The 14953-nt window shown below is 38.8% G+C and overlaps 1 long non-coding RNA gene across 1 annotated transcript; it reads right to left on the minus strand.

The window, feature by feature from the left end:
* Positions 1-12063: 12063 nt before the first annotated feature.
* On the minus strand, positions 12064-13233 carry LOC113296639. The gene is made up of 2 exons (XR_003333092.1): positions 12528-13233; positions 12064-12423 (listed from the first exon to the last, which is right to left on the minus strand). It is a non-coding gene; the product is annotated as an uncharacterized LOC113296639 (long non-coding RNA).
* Between the last annotated feature and the right edge of the window lie 1720 nt (positions 13234-14953).

Genomic DNA, 14953 nt, shown 5'->3' on the forward strand with positions numbered 1-14953 from the left:
AAAAAAAAAAAAAGAAAAAAAGTGGGGCGGAGGTATTATGCCCGCCCCATGCATTTGAAGTTTGTAAAGAGTGGGGCGGAGGTATTAAGCCCGCCCCACACAAAAGATTAAAAAAAAAAAGACGGGCGTGCATTATACTTTCGCCTGGTGTGGGCGTGTACTATACGTCCGCCTGGGGTGGGACGTGGACTATACGTCCGCATGGTTATGGGGCGTGGACTATATAAACGCCCGACTATATTTAGGTTTGGTCTTGGTCGCAGACCAAATTTGGTCTGGATTTTAGTCTTTGATCAAATTTTGATCGATGGTCCGTCCCACTACGCCTATCAACTGGACACTATATTTGGGTTTAGTCGTCCATTGTGGACGCTCTAAGGATTAAAGGTTCCAACGATAAAACCATTTGCATAATAAACTTAGGCTTAATTTAGTATAACTGTACTTTTCATGAAAGCGCTTTTCTACTGTACTTTGTTGTGCTGTGCTATGTAAAAAATGTTGTTGGACGTTTGGTAAAGTATAAACTAAAAGCTAAAGCTGACTAAAGAAATAATCAAATTGTGTTTGGTAAATATCAGGTTCAACTATTGTTTTTGTAGCAAATGACAAAACAGACATATTTCTTGAAATAATTTTATCCTTTAAAAATAATTAATCTTTTATTATTAGATATACATAAAAAGTATTACATTAACTAGTTAGAAGCCTAACAAGCTAAGCTCCAACAACATACTACTACATGATAACATAGTACTGCATTAATTGAACAGGTTGATGTGCCAGCCTACCGGCGAGCCTCATGGGTAACCTAGCCAAGCCAAGCCAAGGTAGCCGAAGCGGATGGGGGGCTGAGATTGTGTCACAAGGGGGGTAAACTAAATCTACCTTACATGTTAATAGGGAGCCGAAGCGGATGGGGTGCTGAGATTGTGTCACAAGGGGGGCAAACTAACTCTACCTTACATGTTAATTTCTGCAATATTACGCCATTGGGGGCTCGAACCTGGGACCTCCTGGAACGCATGAAATTTTGGGGAACGGGGATGATCGGCTGAGCTAGGTACCCGTTTTTATTAATGAATTTACTAATTATTATTTTTATAATAATTTTTTTTATTAATTATTATTATTATAAGAAAAACATCATAATAAGAAGTTGGTGGGCAGCCTAATAACAAGATGGGCGCCAACACCTCCCTTGTTTTTATTAAAAATATTATTTTTCTTAACTAATTTTCTCTTGGATTAAGAATATTACAAGAAACTAGTTGGAAGCTCAACATGCTAAGCTCCAACGATGTACTAGCCTACCAGCGAGCCTCATGAGGAACCAGCCAAAGGAGCCGAAACGGATAGGGGATGATTATGGTGAAAGGGGGTATGCTAACTCTACCTTCCATGTTAAATTCTGCAATTTTGCGTCATCGGGGACTCGAACGTGAAACCTCCTGGAACGCATGAAATCTTTTAAAGAGAAAAAGATCAAACAAAAATATAAATAATTTTCTAAATATTGCTCTTACTTTCATAATTAATAAACTAAAGAAAAATCCATTAAGATGGTATATAATATACTCGATTACCTTTAACGAATAAAATATAGAGAATAAAAAATTAATTTTATATAAATTTAAGGTAATCTTTTTATTTATAAAATAAATTAGGGATATAAAACAAAACTAAGATATAAAACTAGTGTGAGACCATAATTTATGCTTTTGGAGTTTTTAAAAGCTCTTCCTTCCTAATTTTTTAAAGTTGGGGAATTTCGTAACTGCTTTGTATAAAAAACAACTTAATAAAACTTTTACCGAACACTAAAATGAAAAAAATATTACCATAACTATGTATGATTTGAGAGTACTTTTGAAAAAAAAGAATCATTACCAAACCCAACTTTTGTCGTAAAGAAAGGGTGATTGGTAGAGTACGGTTCAACCCATTGTTGAACTGAGTTGACTTAATAATTCAACTGTTGCCGCCAATTTGATTCACTTGAGTGAACTGTTTTATTTTATTTTTATTTTGTTATTATTAAAAGTATATCTAATGTCTAAAGAAAGCAAAAGTAAAAATGAAAATAATTACGTTTTTCCTCGCAAATATATCAAATAATCGTCTTCTTTTTTCGTTAATATATTTCCATATAAATAATTTGATAGTTTTTGAGAGTTATATTTGAACTCATTAAACATGCATTTTAAAAATATTTTTGAACGGTATACAATTCAATTTATAACTAGTGGCTCGTTATTTGGTTTAGAGATATGCAACTCAATCAATTGCGGTGCTTTTTGGTCGCAGAAATCATCTACTATAAAAACCAAATCTAAAAAGTAATATGAATATTTTGATAGAATATGGGCTTCCAACTCAAAATTATTTGACAACGAGTGGAGTGGCTCATACAATTATATGGAGGATCCTAGCTAGGTGTTTGATCCATGTGGTACTATTATCCTCAACATGTCCCCTCAACGTGTAGGGCGGAGTTTGGAGCCTCCACAACGTTGACCTTTTGTCGGGTAGCTCCCGTCACGGTAGGGCGGAGTTTAGAGTCTCTACTTCATGCGGGAAAAACCCTCCACGACAGGGCGAGTTTAGGCCTACAGCCTACGTCATGTCCAAAATATGGGTAGTCGTTGGGCTTACTCGCATATGGGCTAGCTCTGATAACATAATAGAATATGGGATTCCCACTCAAAACCAATTGTCAATGAGTGAAGTGGCCAATACAACTATATGGAGGATCCTAGTATGACATGGTTGTCAAGTGGCCAAGTGAAAATGCGCAACTGTTGTGCATTAGCATTGACTTGGCCAAAGTGTCAGATATGAGGAGTGCATGTCTGAGTTGCAGCTAGACAATGGCATGTGCCAAACAGGGTTTGGACATGGACAATGACGCAGTGTCAAGAGATTCCAAATGAGTTTGTCAAGTAAACTGTATGCATGAGGCATGCAGGCATGCAAGCAAGACTTGCGTTAGCACACTTGCATCATTGGGAGAATGATGCTCAGCAGTGATGGTGCTACGTTGGCTGGAAGACACAATCATTGTGCAAAAGGCGAGATGACATGTGCCGAGCACATGGCCTTGACGGTTTTCGAGTTGGTTACTCGGAAGTTGAGTTGCTTTATGCTTTTATAAAGGCTAGGACCTATTTGTTTAGCTTTAGAGTGTAGTGGCGTCAGTTGGCACGGTTAGCTAACTGCCTGGCATAAAGTAAATCTGTAACTGCCTGACAGTTACTTGTACATAGCTTTTGTAAGGCTATATAAGCATGATCTTGTGAAGGGATTGGGTAATCCGGAAAGAAGAGTGTGTAACCCTAAGTTTGCAATAAATAAAAGGCTACGACCTAGTTTAAAGCTAAGCTCTGTTGGTGCATTTATCCCTTTTTTTTTTGGATTACGTTTATGTATCAAGCGGAGTGTGTGTAATTGGTTGAAATCTTGGAAGATTTGTGAGCATAACCTCTATTTAGTATGGGATGAATAGAGAATTAGTCAAGAAGTTGAAGTATTGGCTAAGTGCGAGTTGGCTGAAATTGTGTTGTGGAGCATAGTTGCCATTGTCAGAGTTGGTTTTGCATTTGGGTGTTGCGAACTTGTGACAATTCGGGTATCAGAGCCCTGGTTAAGGGTCTTTCTGTTCACGTTGAGATATAGAAGGATGATTGAGTTCGTTGTTGTTCTTAAAGTTTGTCGCGAATTACATTTGAAGTGAAGGATCCACACCGAGAGTGTAAGGCAGGAGGCATGGCAAGGATGGGACGAAGATCACACCAAAAGTTCACATTCAGGGTATGTGACTGTTATATTCAACAATCTGCAACCAATAATCATACGCGAATGATGGCCTCAGAACAACTTGATAAGGGTAAAACGAGTTGTTCTACATATCAGAACTACACTAAGGGTACCGGAGACGCTGCAAGTGCTGATGAGAAACAACACAATGCTGGGAAGGCTCACAATGATGTTGGAAGGGGCTAACATAGCAACATCAATCATTTTCTAGGGAGCAAAGCACACACAGAGAAGAAGATGTCTTCTGGAATGATGTACATTGATGTGAAGATCAATGGAAAATGGGTATTAGCGATGGATGATACCGGTGCTACCAAGTCCTTTATGCATCTAGATGTTTCCATGGCATTGAACTTAACAGTTACTAGCGCGGCTAGCACCATCAAAACTGTTAACGTAGAACCACAAGCTAGTCGAGGGAAAGTTCGCAATGCAAATGTGCAAGTTGGAGAATGGAAAGGAAAACTAGATTTTCTAGTGATGGTCATGGATGATTATGACCTGATTTTGGGCATGGATTTCTTTTGCGCGGCGAAGGCGTCGCCATTACCTCATAGAAATGGGATATTGATACAACATCCTCAATACCCATGTTTTGTCTCTATGGTGAGGAAAAGTGAACCAGACAAGACACTTAAGCCATGTTTGTCTACGGTTCAGGTGAACGAAGGTATGCGCCAAGGTTTGGCTACTTTCCTATGCGTGTTGGTTGAGATCAAACCAGGAAAGGTAATAGAAGTTGAGGGAGGTCTTAGAAGAGTTTGCAGACACGATGCCTGCAGAACTGCCTAAGACGCTTCCACCGCGGCGTAGGATCGATCATATGATTTAGGTTGTGCCAGGGGAGAGGCTTCCTGCACAAGCACCATGTCGTATGTCATCGCTAGACTTTGAGGAGATGCGCAAGCAGATTTCTAACCTGCTGGAGGAAGGATATATACAACCGTCTAAAGCTCCATTTGGTGCTCCGGTTCTGTTCCAAAAGAAGAAAGATGGCTCGCTTCGTATGTGTGTTGATTATAGGGCTTTGAATAAGCTAACTATGAAGAACATGTACCCAATTACGCTAGTGGCAGACTTGTTTGATCGTTTATCCAAGGCCAAATTTTTCACGTAGTTGGACTTGCACTCAGGTTATTACCAAGTGCGCATAGCAGAAGGCGATGAACCAAAGACTGCAATGGTAACAAGGTATGACTCGTTTGAATATCGTGTGATGCCATTCGGCTTGACGAATGCACCTGCAACGTTTTGCAACCTGAAAAATGATGTGTTTTCGGAGTATATCGATCGCTTTGTTGTGGTATACATGGACAACATACTAATTACAGTGAGATATTGGAAGAGCATGTGATGCATCTTCGCAAAGTGTTTGCAAAGATTAGGGAAGCAAGTTTGTATGTGAAGAAGGAAAAGTGTGAGTTTTCTCAGACCACAATTACTTTCCTTGGCAATGTGATATCACAAGGGTGCGTGCATATGGACCAGAAAAAGGTGGAGTCCATTATGGATTGGCCTGAGCCAAAGAAGCTTGGAGAGCTTCGTTTTTTGTTGGGTTTAATTTACTATTACCGGAGTTTCATAGTTGGCTATTCAAAGAAAGTAGCCCCTTTGGAAGATTTGTTGAGGAATGACAAATCATGGGCATGGACTGACGAGTGTCAGCAGTCATTCGACGCATTGAAGGAAGCGGTCTCGACAGAACCAGTTCTTCGCTTTCCTAGATTCGATTTACCATTTAAAGTGCACACCGATGCTTCAGACAGGGATCTATGGGGATTCTTTGTGCAAGATGGCCATCCAGTGGCTTACGAGAGTCGTAAGCTTAACGATGCTGAAGGTAGATACACTGTGCATGAGAAAGAGATGTTGGCAGTGATACATTGCCTAAGGACGTGGCGCCATTATTTTTTGGGAACTTATTTTATTCTTTTCCGTCCAGAAGGCTTAATTTTGTGCCAGATGAGTTGAGCAGAAAGTTGGTGGCAGAATATGTTGTAGCACTGACCACGATTCAGGCAGAGTTGTTCCATCGAATCAAAGAAGAGACGAAGAATGATCAGGCATGTGTGCACCTGACTAAGCATATCAGTAATGGGATCATTCGTCGATATTGGATAGATGATGGAGTCATTTACGCCAAAGGAGGAAAAATTTATGTACCTAATTCAGGTGGACTGAGAAGGGAACTCTTGCGAGAACGCATGATTTCATTTGGGCTGGTCATCTAGGCATGAAACGAACGCATGCTTTGATAGCTCGTTCCTATTACTGGCCTAAGATGGAAGAAGATGTTGAATTGTATGTGAAGACATGCTTAGTGTGTCAACTGGATAAGACGGAAAGGAGAAACGTAGCAGGATTGCTACAACCTTTGCTGATTCCAGACAAGCCATGGCAGTGCTTGTCGATGGACTTTATTAACGGGATGCCAAAGGTGCAAGGCTTTAGCTCGATAATAGTCGTCGTTGATCGCTTTTCGAAGTATGCTACATTCATTCCCTGTCCCCCTTCTTGTAATGCAGACGTTGCAGCGGATCTGTTCTTCAAGAATGTAGTAAAGTATTGGGGATTTTCTCGAGATATTGTGAGTAAAGAGACTCACGGTTTACAGATGGAGCGAATAAATGCATTGCTAGAAGAGTACTTGCGTCATTATGTGACGGAAAGCCAGGGAAATCGGGTGGCGTTGATGGATACGACCCAATTTTGTTACAATTTACACAAGAGTTCATCAACAGAGTTGAGTCCTTTCGAGTTAGCGACAGGCCAACAAGCATTAACCCCTCATGAGGTTCCAAAGGCTAAAAAGCAAGGTTCCTGTCCGACAGCTTATCGTTATGCAAGGTCAAAAAAGAAGATGACTGAGCAGGCGCGTGATAGTTTATCCAAGGCGCAAAGACGAATGAAGAAGTATGTTGATTTGCATCGCAGAGATGTGGAATTTTAGGTGGGAGACATGGTGTTGTTAAAGTTAACGCCCTAAATTTGGAAGAAGATTTCTAGCAAGACAGTGCATAGAGGCCTAATTCGAAGATATGATGGTCCTTTTGAAGTGAAGAAAAGAGTTGGTAAGGTGGCTTACACACTTGATTTGCCGGAAAGGTTGAAAGTGTACCCCACTTTTCATGTCAGCTTCTTAAAGAAGTACCATCCTGATTTGCTGGACACTTCGAGACAAGAAGCGAAGCGTGCACCACCAGTAATTAGATCACAATTCAACAAGCAAGTGAGGCTATACTTGATGATCGAGTTGAGGGGAAAAGCAAGAAGAATAAGAGAACTTATTTTTTGATTAAGTGGCAAGGGTTGCCAGACTCCGAAGCTTCTTGGGAGAAGGATACTACATTGTGGCAATGAAGAACAAATTCAAGTTTACCTACAACAAAAGAAATCGACGAGGGCGTCGAGTTCAGCTGGTGGGGGAGGTCTATGACATGGTTGTCAAGTGGCCAAGTGAAAATGCGCAACTGTTGTGCATTAGGAGTGGCTTGGCCGAAGCGTCAAATATGCGGAGTGCATGTCTGAGTTGCAGCTAGACAATGTCATGTGCCAAATAGGGTTTGGACATGGCCAAATGACACGAGATTAGTTTCAAGAGATGCCAAATGAGTTTGGAAAGTAAACAGTATGCATGAGGCATGCAGGCATGCAAGGAAGACTTGCATCATTGGGAGAATGATGCTCAACAGTGATGACGCTACGTTGGCTGGAAGACACAATCATTGTGCAAAAGGCGAGATGACATGTGTCGGGCACATGGCCTTGACGATTTTCGAGTTGGTTACACGGAAGTTGAGTTGCTTTATACTTTTCTAAAGGCTAGGACCTGTTTGTTTAGCTTTAGAGTGTAGTGGCATCTGTTGGCATGGTTGGCTAATTACCTGGCATAAATTACATCTATAACTGCCTAACAGTTACTTGTACATAGCTTTTGTAAGGCTATATAAGCCTGATCTTTTGAAGGGATTCGGTAACCCGGAATAAGAAGAGTGTGTAACCCTAAGTGTGCAATAAATAAAAGGGTACGGCCTAGTTTAAAGCTAAGTTCTGTTGGTGCATTTATTCCTTTGTTTTGGCTTACGTTTATGCATCATGCGGAGTGTGTGTAATTGGTTGAAAGCTTGGAAGATTTGTGAGAAGAACCTCTATTTAGTATGGGTTGAATAGAGAATTAGTCAAGAAGTTGAAGTATTGGCTAAGTGCGAGTTGGCTGAAATTGTGCTATGAAGCATAGTTGTCATTGTCAGTGTTGGTTTTGCATGTGGGTGTTGCGAACCTGTGACACCTAGCTACTAGCCAGGGTTTGGTCCATGTGGGACTGTTATCCTCAACACATTTGACGTCAGGGAACCACGGTTTAATCTTGTTATCACATGTGTATCCACTTAACAGCACGACTCTTGAATTTAGGTTGTATGGTTGATCGATCGATTTTTTTTTCTTTTCAATCCACGCTAGTGCATAACCTGTGAGGATAAGAGATCATCAGTGCAGGAAGTCACTAAATTTCTTGCGATAGTGTATATGCAACTAATAAACAAGACAAAAAAATAACTAATGATCATATGTATTTAGAGCCTCTCCAATGGGATTGTCCTCAGCTTCCTAAGTGGTTATCTTCTAAAGACATCCTTGAACAGAAATAACACTAAAAATCCTTAAACTAAGGAGGAATATAAAAGCCATCTCCAACGGTATATATTTAGACTAAATCAAATATCCACTTGTATAACTTCCATTCGCTATACAACTTATTTACTAAACTACTCTGAATAATTATTGTGTATACAGTATTTGCAATTTCGTGATGATCGTGATTAATCATAAAATCAATCTAATCTTAACGTAACTGGTAATTAGCACAAATAAATCAATTACAAAATATTAAGATCAATTAGTAAAAAGTTCATGTTTGCCGATCTCAAAAATATACTTTGTTACTTCCGTTTGTTAAACTATACAGGGAGTATATCATACTTTCACATTCTTGAAGTTTCGAATGGAACTCATTAATGGGAAAACTTGTTATGCGTACAAAAAAACCCATACAAAAGATTTGATTTTTCAATCAATTATGATTACGAAGTATGCTAGTTGATTTTTGGAAAATATGGAAAATGCCCGATACGAGGTGTCATAAATCTACTCCAATATTTAAAAATTTGGAAAAATATCTTATTCCGTCAAAAACTCAGTTAAGTCACATGTATGAGCTCTCACACGCGAAAAAAAAACCCTTCTGAATTCAAGTTTCAGGGTTTAAAATTTAGGATCAGGTAGAGGGTTCAGGATTTAAAGTTCAGGTGGTGGCGACGGTGGTTTTTGTAGTGGTTCTGGTGGTGATCGTGGTTTTACACATGTGACTTAACTGGGTTGGATGTCAAAATTAACGAAATGGAGCATTTTCCAACCTTTTTTAACGTTGGGGCAGATTTCCAACATTGCACCTCATATTGGGGCATTTTTCCTCTTTTCCCTTGATTTTTCACGAAATATATTACCCGATTGATTCACGGAAGGAAAGAAAAAACAAAAAAACAAAATCGTTAATTTATTTTTTGATTAACAATTATTTTTAATCAAATTAAATCTATTTTTAATATTAAAACTGATGATTAGGATTGATACAAATCCTCTTGGTGAACCTCTGAAACAAGAATTGGAGTTAGAGGATGTCTATAAAAAAGTATGTCATGTCATATTTACGTTTGTTGAATAGGTTAGAGTTGGAGAAAGATTTTAGGAAATATGAATGTGTATCCTACGTGGATGAATAATTTTGTTCTCACACATTCCATTGGATAACTCAGTCTAATTAGAAGCTTTAGATTATTCGAATCCTCAAAAATGACAAGAAAAGATGACCAAACATTATTCGTTATGTATGAAGATGGATTTTTACACTGAAAAAAAAAATCTGAATTTCTGTACTTTCATAGATACACATTTAATCAAGAATTTCGTATTTCTTTTCTTCTACTCCAAGTTCCTTAAGTGAAATAATGGTGTTCGTGTGGGGAATTGCTTGAAATTTGTAAAAGTTTGGCATTGTATCCACAAGAACATGTAAGATGCTACTTTTAGTGTCGTAATAACAAAGAGATTGGTCATACCACAAAAGAATTTCATTCTCCTCAGTGATTCCGAAAGGATTGTAATAACAATGTTGGAGCGCAGTTGGTTGCCATTTTATTCTGTACTCCTTCATCCAACTCCAAGAGTTAAAACCGGCATCATAACTATTTTCGTTTTATTGTTGCAAATAATCCTTATTTTTAAACGACCATATGTCCACATATTCACTCCACACTTGCTCAATGAAACACAAATTTCTTCCCAAGGCTTTCAGTTGATAGTCGGTATCTTTTCCCCCGTGACGGATACAGAGTGGAGGTGGTGGCAGCACTCGGAACTCTTCTCCAGCCAGATGAAAAGCCACAATCTTGTGGTTGTCCTTATCTTTCCAGTGAAGTGATATCCATTTAAGAAAATACCTGATAAATCTAATGACTCGGAGATCGACGTTAAATTTTTCCAGTACCCGCTACTATTGCTCTTGCCAAGAGTAAATACTTGAACCGAACCTGCGATAGTAGTATTAGGGTTAAAGATACGGTCTGGATAGAAGATTCTTACAACTTTATACTCCTTGTTCGAATGAAGGTAACCAAATCCACTAACAATGTCACCTTTTGCTCGGTCAAATCTTGGAAGGACCGCGTATTCTCTTGTAAATGGATTGAATATATGGATTGGATCCCCATAAGGGCCAGTACGGTCATGGTTTATAGCTAAACAAACCAAACCGTTGCAAGAACCAACAATGATCTTTCCATCCCGTCCTACCTCAAGTGGAGGATGGTTAATCTTCGTTGTACTTGTAGTATAACAAAACTTATCAAGTTCCCTACATATGTCACTAGTATCTGCATAATAAAGTTGAGCGCGTCCTGCATGCTCATTATAGGTGGCAATAGAGAAAAGTAGACCTATCTTTGTATGACCAAGTAGTTTGCGCCATTGTTCGCATGCTAGCTTGCAGGATAAGAAGGATTCAACTGGAGTAACGTGAGTGAGAATTTTTTATACGACATCCTCGTGAAAATTTTCCATAAACCTGAAAGCTGGAACAGAAGAGAAAAAAGGTGCGAGGGTTAAAATTTGTTAAAAAGAAAGAAAATTACTGTCCCTACAACGTGCCAACTTTTGAAAAACGATTTTAAAGCCGGGCCTATATTTTTTTTTGATGGATGTTTCAATCAACTTCGATCAAATTTTCCTTTTTCAATCAACTAGGTCACGTGTTTTCCAAAGGCAACAAGTAAAAAACTAAAACATCACAAAAGAAAAAGATTCGTTTTTTTTTTTTTTTGGTACTATAATATAAAAAACGGAGTTACCAGAGAGGAGATGGAGATCGTGATGATAATGGGCTGAGCTATAAGAAACAGTTGAGAGAAACTAAAGAATGATCAGAGTTCTTGTTGACGAATAATAGTACTCAGAGGTATGGCTCTATTTATATGGCTAAGAAAACTTGTCACATAAGTATGGAAACCCTAAAATCCATTGCCTATCACATCTAGGAATCATCGTAAGTAAAAAAAATCAAGTAGATTTGATATCCTAATACAAACCAAATTACAAAATCCTAGTATAACCCATTTTTTAATATAAAAATGCAGGGAGCGCATAGAAAAAATAAAACAAAATGTGGCAAACAAGTCATAAGGCAAAATTGTCATTCAGTCCTACTCCTATCCATCACCCAAACAAATATTGACGAGGGAAAGGGAAATGTTGTAATTAAGCATTTTTATTATCCTGCAAACCGATCAAGCTCCTAGGTACCGATTGGTTAAAGATGGGCTCCTAAGTGGGTGGGTAATTGTAGTGGTAACTGACCAGTACGTTTCTATGTCAGTCTCACAAACTCAGCGTCAAACTCGGCTGAGCAGCAAGATGTTGGACAGTTCATGCAAGATCAGAAAGAAATGCAACATGAATATGATTAGGCAATAAAAAGATATCCAAGATCAGAATAACTGCCGGATTTCAATAAAAAGATATCCAAATGAATGGAACCATCACACCAATCACACCCTGGACTAAGTGAAATTTTCTTATTTGCCATAATATACTGCTCAAACAGGAATGTGAGAACCAGTAATACGTTCTTTCTTAGTATATAAGACCGGTTCTGGCAACCTGATCAACCTGAGGGCAATTGGTCTAGTGGTATGATTCTCACTTAGGGTGCGAGCCCCTAATTTTTATGTTTGCTTTTTTTTTTTTTTCTTTTTCGCTGATATAAATGAGGACTGCCCGACATTTTACATTGCCTTCTGATCTCTTCTAGGTCTAGTGGGTTGCTAGACATGTTTCCAAGGTTATCAGAAACAAGACTTCACTGCAGGTGTTAATTTTGTCGAAGATACTAAAGATTATTTCAATTAAGAATTGAACTTGGAATCAAGAGAGAAATTCATGAAAACATTGTCATTCATTTCAAAAGTACTTGAATAGCTGTAAGATAAAGATTTTCTTTTTTTTTTCCTGAATGTATTGTTTTTTCATCATCAGCACTGTAAGATAAAGATAGACCTGTTCATATCAGCAAAATGGGATCATTCCTAGAGTTGAATCATTGGCTTTCTCAAGAGGTAAATCAACAAAAGTGCGATTTCTTTGAGAATTCAAGACATTACCAATATTCAGATCCCCGTAATATCTCCCTTGAGGACCAAACATGTAGTCCGTCAAACCCATTGTCAACGGATACGCTCATATCGGCCGTTCATGTGGACCTCCTTTGATGACACGGTGTGAGCTGATACCTGCAAATTCATAGTATAAAAGTTTGCATTTCTAGTAAAGGTGGCTGAGTATGAAACTATCTTTCGAAGGAGGAATTAACGGACACTATCAATTTTCAAGTTGCTGCTCGCTGCTTGTTTCTCATAGTATCCCAGTTAGGTCCACAGGTGACATGATGGGTTTGTTTTCAGGTATGCTCGATGCCGTTCCACCAAGAACATGTGAAGAAACCAAGAGTCAGGCTGATGGTACATCAAAAGAAGAAAACACATCTTTGAGAGGAGATATCATCATGCTGAGAATCACAGATGATTGATCGTGTCTCCCTCCAGGGTACATGTGATGATTCCCACGGAAAACAAACATTACGCCCATTCATTTCATATGGAAATCGATTGAGAGGATTTCGAAGCTGCAACAAATTAATTAGTCGAAAGAGTAGAAGATATTTTTTGTGACAAGCTGAAATGTTTCTGAGAAGATTGATTCAGAGATTGAAACTGCAACAACAAATATATCGAACGAGGTGGTGTATTAGCTTAGCATATATGTGAGTCTGGAGGGTTGAAAAATTCTTTTGGGGCCAAGAAAGTTCAGTGATGCTGGTTGTGGAATTGTAAGCCACATTTTAGTTCAGTATATAGAAAAGTGGAAGCACTGCTAGTAATTGAAATCTACCAAATTGCATTATTGATGACTACTGCTGTTTTGGCGTTTTCCTTTTGTTGCCATCTATTATCACATGATGCCGTGTTCCAATTTCAAACGCGTAAGTGACAAATAATTCTACGTCATCGTGCCTAATTTATTCTTCTTCCGTTTTCTTTACCATCATCCATAGATGTTGGTCGCATATCCATTTTGATAGTGTTTTGGGGGAGTGTGAGTCTGTTTTCTTTACCATCATTTTCTTGGAGGAAGAGATCCTGAGTACGGGGAGTGTCTAGCACGGGGAGTGTCTAGCCTTCGAAGAAGCTATCAACTAGGCAGGGAGAAGAAGCTAATTAAAGTAATGTTCGAAGGTGACCGTGTAAATATGATCAATTATGTGAAGCAAGCCAAATTTTAGGTTCACTGGATGAACGAAGGCAATGTAAATGAAATAAGGCAACTACTTTCTTGGTTTTCTTGGTTTGATGTTAGTCATGTTAAAAGATAAGCAAACAATGTGGCGCATGTAATAGCTAACAAAGCTAGAACTGACAGGAAATCTTTTAATTATCGGTGTAACATTCCTGAAATTTTCATGGATGGAATCAGGAATGATAGAAGTAATGTCAGTCTAAGTCACATGTAATCCTGCTTAGCTTATTAACACAAGAAGATGTTTGCATCAAAAAAAAGAAAGAATGAAAGTTGAGGAAGGTCAAAAGTAATTTGAACGGGTGTCAGTAAATGGGTCGGATACTTAGGAGCCATCATTAACTAATGGGCACCTGGGAGGATCTTGATGGGTTTGCCCAGTGATAAAATGCCTGATAGAGCAACACTTTAAAGTGTTCTCTTTTTTTTTTATAAGAAAAGAGCCTAGGCGCCTAGATAGGCAACCCACTCATGGTTACATCGTGGATACTGTCTGAGCCTTCACGAGCATCAGACATATCTCTCAAAATATAGTTAGCATTATTACAGTAATCCAGATGAGAATTGTTTATGGAATTCTGTAAAGCAAGCGAAATGGTTTGTAGATTAATTCGTCTCCAGGCAGAATCAGAGAAATGGGTAGATTGCCTAGCTATTCTTGCTAGGTTGATAGCAACATAGTTTTGTTGAGCAGTAACTGTTATGAGCTTCCCTAAGACGAAATCGATTGGGGCATTATTGTTGTTGTTGCCTTGGATTGAATTTCTTCTTCCTTTGAACCTATGTTGGACCTCCACTTGGTAACTTGTTTTGATAGCTTGTAGAGTTTCTTCTGTTTCAGCAGCAAAGTTGATGTTTGTTTGCCGCATAGTCTTTCCCCAAGTCAGTGCAAGTTGAGCTCCTCTGCTTGATCTTTCGGCTCTTCTGATTCCAGAGGTATAGTTCTTGAAGTTTCTTGTTCTCATGCATTGACCTGTGAAGCACATAGCAACAGAGGAATAATTAGTATATGATTGAGCATCACTAGTAACATGGCATAGGTCAGCTGGTTCAATATGCATGCTAATAGTGATTCCAAACTTGTCAGAGGTGTGTATGTGTTGACTATAGTTCTCAGGAGGAGAATTAGAGCTATTAGACTGGTAGAAGAGTTTATTAATGATGTGCCCTGGTTTGTGGTGCACTCTTGAATGATTGCAGAGATGCTGTGTTATGTCTCTAGCAGTGATTGTAG

The sequence above is a fragment of the Papaver somniferum genome, chromosome 7 (assembly GCF_003573695.1).
Source record: "Papaver somniferum cultivar HN1 chromosome 7, ASM357369v1, whole genome shotgun sequence".
Classification (NCBI taxonomy): domain Eukaryota; kingdom Viridiplantae; phylum Streptophyta; class Magnoliopsida; order Ranunculales; family Papaveraceae; genus Papaver; species Papaver somniferum.